Raw genomic sequence first — 7,669 nt, 5'->3', positions numbered from 1 at the left:
CTCGTTGTCCACGCCTTTTTACATTGACGTCATGTTGAGTTACGATCAGGTCACTCCTTGGAGTTCTGCAGCTGTTCTTGACTCAGGGGCAACCGGTAACTACATTGATGCCCAATACGTTCGGAAATGGGGTATTCCCTTGTTGTCAAAAAGTGTTCCGGAGGTAGTCAATGCGGTTGACGGTTCAACCCTACTTTCGGGGCTTGTTACTGAACATACCATTCCGTTGTTGTTAACTATTGGCGCCGAGCATTCGGAAATCATCACATTTGACGTCATTATGGCACCGCAATACAAACTCATCCTGGGTTTACCGTGGCTCAAGCTTCATAACCCGGTCGTTAACTGGGAGACCGGGGTTATCGCTTTCAGTGCTCAGCAACGCCCTCGATCCTGCAGTTCCCTAGAGTCCATGTATGAAGTACCTGAAGCTCCTAGTCGGGCGTTGTTGAACTCTGTGGTTACAATCGGAGCTGTTGTTAACACCGTATTACCTGTCGAATACACAAGTTATAAGGACGTCTTTGACAAGGGGAAAGCAGAGATCCTGCCGCCTCATCGGCCCTATGATTGCCCCATTGTTCTCAAACCGGATGCCAAGACACCTTCGGGACGTATCTATTCCCTTACACAAAAGGAAGAAGTCGTCCTTAAAGAATATTTGGATAAAGCCCTCGAGTTAGGTTTCATTCGGCCTTCTCACTCTCCATTTGCTTCACCGCTCTTTTTTGTACCCAAGAAGGAGGGGGACTTAAGACCTTGTATTGATTATCGGGAACTCAATGCAGGTACTATCCGTAATCAATACCCGATCCCGTTGATTTCTGTCTTGCTGGATCAGTTAGGGTCTTCAGAATTCTTCACCAAATTAGATCTAAGGGGTGCGTACAATTTGGTCCGGATACGTCGAGGGGATGAGTGGAAAACAGCCTTTAAGACACGATATGGCCTATTCGAGTATTTGGTGATGCCATTCGGGCTTTGCAATGCCCCGGCCACATTCCAGAATTTCATCAACGACGTTCTACGCGACATGATCGACAGATTCGTTATTGTCTATTTAGATGATATACTCATCTATTCTCCATCCATGGAAGATCATGTACGTCATGTTTCACAAGTCTTACAACGCTTGCGGGAGCATCGTCTTTTTGTCAAACTGGAAAAATGTGTATTCCATGCGAGTGAGGTCGAGTTCCTTGGATATGACATCACCAATAAAGGAGTGCAGATGAGTAGCAATAAGGTGAAAGCTGTCTTAAACTGGCCTGTACCAACTTCAAGGAAAGAGTTACAATCATTTCTGGGGTTTTCGAACTTTTACAGGCGGTTCATTAGACAATTCTCTTCGATTGCTGCACCCCTCACCGAATTGACCAGTAACAAGAAACCTTATTTATGGAACGATAACGCCCAAATAGCGTTTGAGTCTTTAAAAGCCGCGTTCACTACAGCCCCGGTGTTGCTACACCCAAATGTCAAACGTCCATTCGTTGTCGAAGCTGATGCTTCGGATGTTGCGGTAGGGGCTGTCTTGTCCCAAACCTGCGCTGATACCAAGGAGTTGCATCCAGTCGCCTACCATTCGCGCAAATTAACGCCCTATGAACGTAACTACACCGTTACTGAACGGGAATTGTTGGCCGTAAGAGACGCATTTATGATCTGGCGTCATCATCTCCTTGGGACGGAATTACCGGTCCAGGTTTTTACTGACCACAGAAACCTGTTGGCGTTGCAGTCCCTGACGTGCACCACTGCGAGACATGCCCGTTGGCATGAATTCTTTTCCATGTACAACTTTAGTTTGACTTACCGCCCAGGTGTCTTGAATTCCAAGGCGGACGCGCTATCCAGAAGCCTGGGTAATGATGGTTCACGTCCACAGGATGGGTCTTTGTTATTACCTACACAAGTGGTCTGTAGTTGTGTTCTACAACCCACTTTGAAGTCAACGCTCCAGAACTGGGTTGATAAAGAGCCCACAGAACTGGCAGACTATAACATGGATATTCTGCATGGTCTTCCTTATGTCCAGGGTCGAGTTTATATGCCTGATCAGGATACCCGGTGTACAGCTATTTCTTTGTGTCATGACGCTGCTATCGCAGCGCATCCTGGTTCCCAGAAAACTCTTGAACTCCTCAAACGCTGGTGTTGGTGGCCTTCCATGCGAAGAGACGTCTCGCAATATATCTTGACCTGCGCCATCTGTGCCCAGTGTAAGTCCCATTCAGCGAAACCTATGGGGTTATTACAACCATTACCAGTGCCAGCCAGACCTTGGGCGATGATTACCATGGACTTTGTGGTGGAGTTGCCTTTGATTGATGGGTTTGATACCATATGGGTGGTGGTTGACAGCTTTTCTAAAATGTCTCTCTTTGTGCCTTGCCAAGGCCTGCCATCAGCTGCTAAGCTGGCAGAGTTGTTCTTGCGACATGTTTTCAGGTTTTTTGGGTTGCCTGAGATTGTGGTTTCTGACAGGGGGTCCCAGTTCACGTCGCGTTTTTGGAGGCATCTAATGTTCTCTTTGGGGGTAGATGAACGGTGTTCCACAGCGTTCCATCCCCAGACGGATGGTCAAACAGAGCGGGTTAACGCTACCATGGAGCAGTACCTCAGGTGTCTCATCCTTCAACATCAGGAATCCTGGCTAGCAGTTCTTCCTTTGGCGGAATTCGCGTATAATAATTCCAGCCATTCATCAACGGGAACATCGCCATTCTATGCCTTGTATGGGCAACACCCACGCACCCTTCCTCTTGATTGGAATCTACCTGAGGATTGTCCGGCAGTTCAATCTTGTATCAAAGATTTGTCTCTGGTCCGTGATAGGGTGCTGGAACATCTGAAACAAGCACAAGAACAGGCGAAGAAGTACGCGGATCGGAATCGCCGTCCTGCACCCGTCTACATTCCAGGTACACGGGTATGGTTGTCCACTAAGAACCTACGCATTCCAGGTCGACGATGCTTGTTGCCACGTTTTGTAGGTCCTTATGTTATAAAGGACGTCTTGAGTCCATTGGTGGTCAAATTAGAACTTCCGCACTCTTGGAAGATACATCCGGTTTTCCATGTGTCCATGGTTAAGCCTTGTGTAGACAGCACCAGGATACCGGCTTCTCCGTCTCCGATATTGGTTCAAGGGGTGGAGGAGTATGAGGTCAATTCCATTCTTGATACCAGGGTTTCTCGTGGTACCAGGTATTTCTTAGTGGACTGGAAGGGTTACGGTCCGGAAGATCGGACATGGGAACCGGAGCAGAATGTGCATGCCCCGTTGTTGGTTTCCCAATTTTTGGCCTCTCGGGGGCATGGGGGTCCTTTGGGGGAGGATACTGTCAGAAAACGCTCCAGGTCTTGTATCACCCCTGCGGTTCACGTGTCTCATCCTCACCAAAAGCTTCTGTCCCGTTATACCACCATACAGAAGGCGGGCTTGCGGTATCCACGCTCTACGCACGGAACACATTTGCGTCGGGAACTGCGTTCCCGACGCCTCACGTGGAAGTTGCCATGGAGACTACGTCAGTGGACGCAGCATCTTCCACGTGATAGAAAACGTGTTGGGTCACGTGACCATCTTGGTGCCGGTACTACGTGATAGAAAACGTGTTGGGTCACGTGACCATCTTGGTGCCGGTACTTCAAGTACTTAATGATCTGGCGCCCACTTCTCGCTGCTTCTGATCCAATAGTGACAGCGGTTTTTTCTTGCTCAGATTTTGTGGTTTTGTTTGATCTCGGATTACGTTTACTGGATTGCTCTTGGATTATCCTTACCTGTTCTTGTATCTTGACCTCGGATTGTTTATGGATTATTCTTGCCTAGTGATTTGGTTTTGTCGAAATCGGACCTCGAAGCTTGGGAGACCTCTTACCTTCGTTCTTTCCTTCCTTCCTTTTCCCTCTCCAATCCCTTCCCTGTCCTTCCCCAGGGTGCTGTAGGCGTCCTCGTGCCGGCGGGTACAGGCTTGGTGCTGGACTAGAGACTTCCTGAGCACCTTTTAGGCGTCCTCGTGCCGGCGGGAATAGGTGGTTGCTGGACTAGTGACTTCTTACACCTTGGATTGTTTGGTCCACCGAACAGAGGGCAGATACCATCACACTGTTCCTACAGGAAAGAAGAAGGACTTTGCCAGGGACGTTCACTTCCAGGGAAAAAAGGGTAAGAAACCTACCTTTCCTTACCATTTTTTCTTCCACTCATTCTCTGGTACTGATTGTCTTTTCTCTTCTTCTGGTCTCCAGAGTACCCCAGTATAGAGGACATTCTTGCATGAAACACTTCTGGTTAAACCGTTTTCTGCAGGTTAGTCTGTTGAGATTTTGTTACGTGTTCTCTTGAAAGGGGTGTATTTGATTGTAATCAGTATAATATTCTGCAGTCGTTGGCTGGAACCTGGAACCATCATCTACCGGGAAGTTGCGGGCCGCTCAGCTCTACGATCCCAACGACTCTACACCATCTTCCGATCAATTGGATTCTTAGACTGTCCTTTCGTACTCCTGAGAATCACATTGGTAGGAAGAAATATATTCTTCACGACGGGTCAACGCGGAACCAGGTTCCCGGAATTCTGACAGGGGCATACAATCCTTAAACAACCATGCTAGGCCAACAACCTTTCAGATAGTGCAAGTGCATGACAGAGAGTGAGGTGATAAGGGGGTGAAGGAGAAGAACATACAGGTAATAAGGGGGGAAGGAGAAGAAATACAGAAACAAAAAACTACTGTACTAGGCCTGGCGAACTAGGCCTAATGCATTATAAGGTGATGCAAGTGCGCAGACAGGAAGTGGGAGGGAAGGAGAGGGAACAAGTGCGCCCAGTCCAGCAGGCCCCTGGGTTAAGTGCAGAGACTGGTTACCTATCCAATGGAATGTATTCAGAGGTGCAGTAGTGGTGAGCAGAGTGCAGAGGGCTGGGGGAAAGTGTGAGGACTGGCAGGGGAGCCTGTGACCTGTGTGACTCTGAAGGTGCATCAGGCAACCAGTCAGCAAACGGCGCAGTGTTAGGGAGAGAGGTAGGCAGGAAGTAGGCAAGAATAGAGAGGAGGTTAAAAGGGAAGAGGGAAAGGGAAAGAGTAAGAGAAGAGGAAGATCTTGAGGAGTTTCCGGAACTTAAGGAGATCAGGCTCAAGATGGAGAGCGGCAGGGGGGTTGTTCCAGAGGGAAGCCCCTACAGAGGATAAAGATCTACCCCCAAATCTATGTATTTGAAAATCGTCTCACCCGCAGAGAGCTGGAAGAGGATAAGCAGAAGGCTCTTGAAGAAGAGTACAGATACATTTCTTAGGAAGAATTAGGATATCCTCTTACTCACTTCCTGGGCCAACAGCTCTAACTGTCACTCAGGAAACACCAATTATCCAATTCCTTACTCAATTCCTCTCGAGCATTTACTGACATGTTTCTCACTTTTGCTACACTACTAGCTTTATGAATGATCTCCTGGGGGAAACATGTTAACAATCATAAGCAGTCACTAAAACCATGGGATCACCTGCAGTTACTTCTTTGTCTGCACAATTAAAATTGTAAGTGGCTCTTATTGGTCCCAACCTAATACGCATGTACCTTGCTCTACGACATTACTCCTCTCTCCTGGTCTGATCATGCTCTCCTGTCCTCTCACCTGGACCTACTGGGTCCCTCGGCTAAGTCCCCGCCCGTGCTGCCAGCCTCCTTCTCCATCATTCAACATATGAAGCGAGTGTCAGTTGCCTTTTGCTGCCACCCTCACTCCCCCTCCTGCCCCGTCTGCTGACTCTCACTCTGACGCAGCCCATACTCTCCATCTCCAACACTCTGGAAATCCTTTCCCCTGTCATTAGGATCCACATGAAACCTGCCTCCAAGTGCAACTCCTGGTATGACTCTGACCTGGCCTCTTTGAAACGCAAGTGCAGAGCAGCTGAGCGGAAGTGGCAGGCTTCGAGCACTTCCTCTGACAAATCGGCCTGCTGCCTGTTACAAAGGCAATACAGACTCTCCATCTGCTCTAAGACGAGTATCTATATCCAAGTCTGCATCTTGCGGCCACTAACAACACAGCAGAACTTTTCAAAATCCGCAAGGAACTCGCCAACCTTACTGCAGTCTCCACTTATCCACTACCTTATCTGGCCCTCTACACTTCTCTGGCTACGCAGGACATCCTGTCCTCACTCTCCCCTACGCCACACCCTTATCCCTCACCTGCTCTCAGTCCTCCCTTGGCCCCCCTCTTCCCTCCCCTCCCCTCTTTTTGTCCCATAACACCTGATGAGGTTTCTGAATATAACAAATTAGGCAAGCGTGTGGAAGCCCCTCACATGAGAACGAACATGGGTCAAATACACTGTTCTATGGAATTCCTTCCACTCAGATTGGTCAACAATCACGTTTTAGTTCATTCTTCAGAGGAGAACTGCAATTGCCTAGCATTGCGGTGCTGGACTGCCCAAATGGGTTGGACCAGATTAATGTGCAAATGGATATTTGTCCTCTGTGACACGTACAGTGAGCTAAAGCGTGGTTGCAGACCCCCCCGCCCTCCCCCAAGTGGGTACCCTACCAGAGAACAGGTTATTTGTCTGTGTTTGTTCTCTGTAGAGGAGCTCCCAGACCTTCATTTAGTTTGAATTTTTAGGAACTCGGGGTTTCACCCTAAGTTATGCGTGGTAATCCCGACATGAACCCCTTGCTCACTGTGCTCAGAGTCTGGGGTTACTGTTGGTACTCTTGTTCAGAGGAGAATTGCCTAGCATTTCGGTGCTGTACTGCCCAAGTGGGTGGGATGAAGACTGATATGCAAATGGATATTTCTCCTCTGTGAAAAGTACAGTGAGCAAAAACTTGATTGTAGACCCTCCTCAGTGGGCACCTTCCCAGAGAACAGGGTATTTGGCTCTGTTCATACTTGGTAGAGGGGCTCCCAGACTGTCCTTTTTTAAAAAAAATTAAGGAACCTGGAGTTTCACCCTAAGCTACCCAGGTTAATCCAGGCATGAACCCTTTGTGCACTGTGCTTAGAGGGGCATGGCTTCACCTCACGGATGAAGCCTGACTAGGCTGAAACACATGTGTGGAGTTGCTTTTGGAATGCTTGTTCAGAGGGGAATTACCTAGCATTTTGGGCCTGGAATGTCCAAGTGGGTGGGACTATACTGATATGAAAATGGATATTTCTCATCTGTGAAAGGTAGAGTGAGCTAAAACGTAGTTGGAGACCCTCCTGAATGGGCACCTTCCCAGATAACAGGTTATTTGTCCATATTCGTTCTTGGTAGAGAGGCTCCCAGACCTTCTTTTTTTTTTAAAAAGAAATATGTAATAAGCTTCCTTTCAGAAGGGATAAACTGAATCCCTTGGTCAGAATCCTAAAAATCAAAACAGTTCCCAAAAAGGAACTGCATTATTACATAACAATACTAGTAGACTAAACAATGAGTACATCTCTATATAGCAATTTGAAAAGCTAGAGCGGACAATTAGTTAAATAATAATTCAAAAGTTCTACAATGGTGAACAACTGTTTCATAATAAAACAGTCTCTCAATAACTGCTTTCAGTGTGTGTTTCTTCAGGGCCTAATAATAAGCTTGAATACTTAGTGAACAATTAATACAACAAAATCATTCTATTATATTGAAGTGTCACAAAATTATATAATATGAC

This window comes from Ambystoma mexicanum, chromosome 7p (genome assembly GCF_040938575.1).
Source record: "Ambystoma mexicanum isolate Mex_15411 chromosome 7p, UKY_AmexF1_1, whole genome shotgun sequence".
In the NCBI taxonomy this organism is placed as follows: domain Eukaryota; kingdom Metazoa; phylum Chordata; class Amphibia; order Caudata; family Ambystomatidae; genus Ambystoma; species Ambystoma mexicanum.
This window is presented reverse-complemented; position numbering follows the sequence as displayed.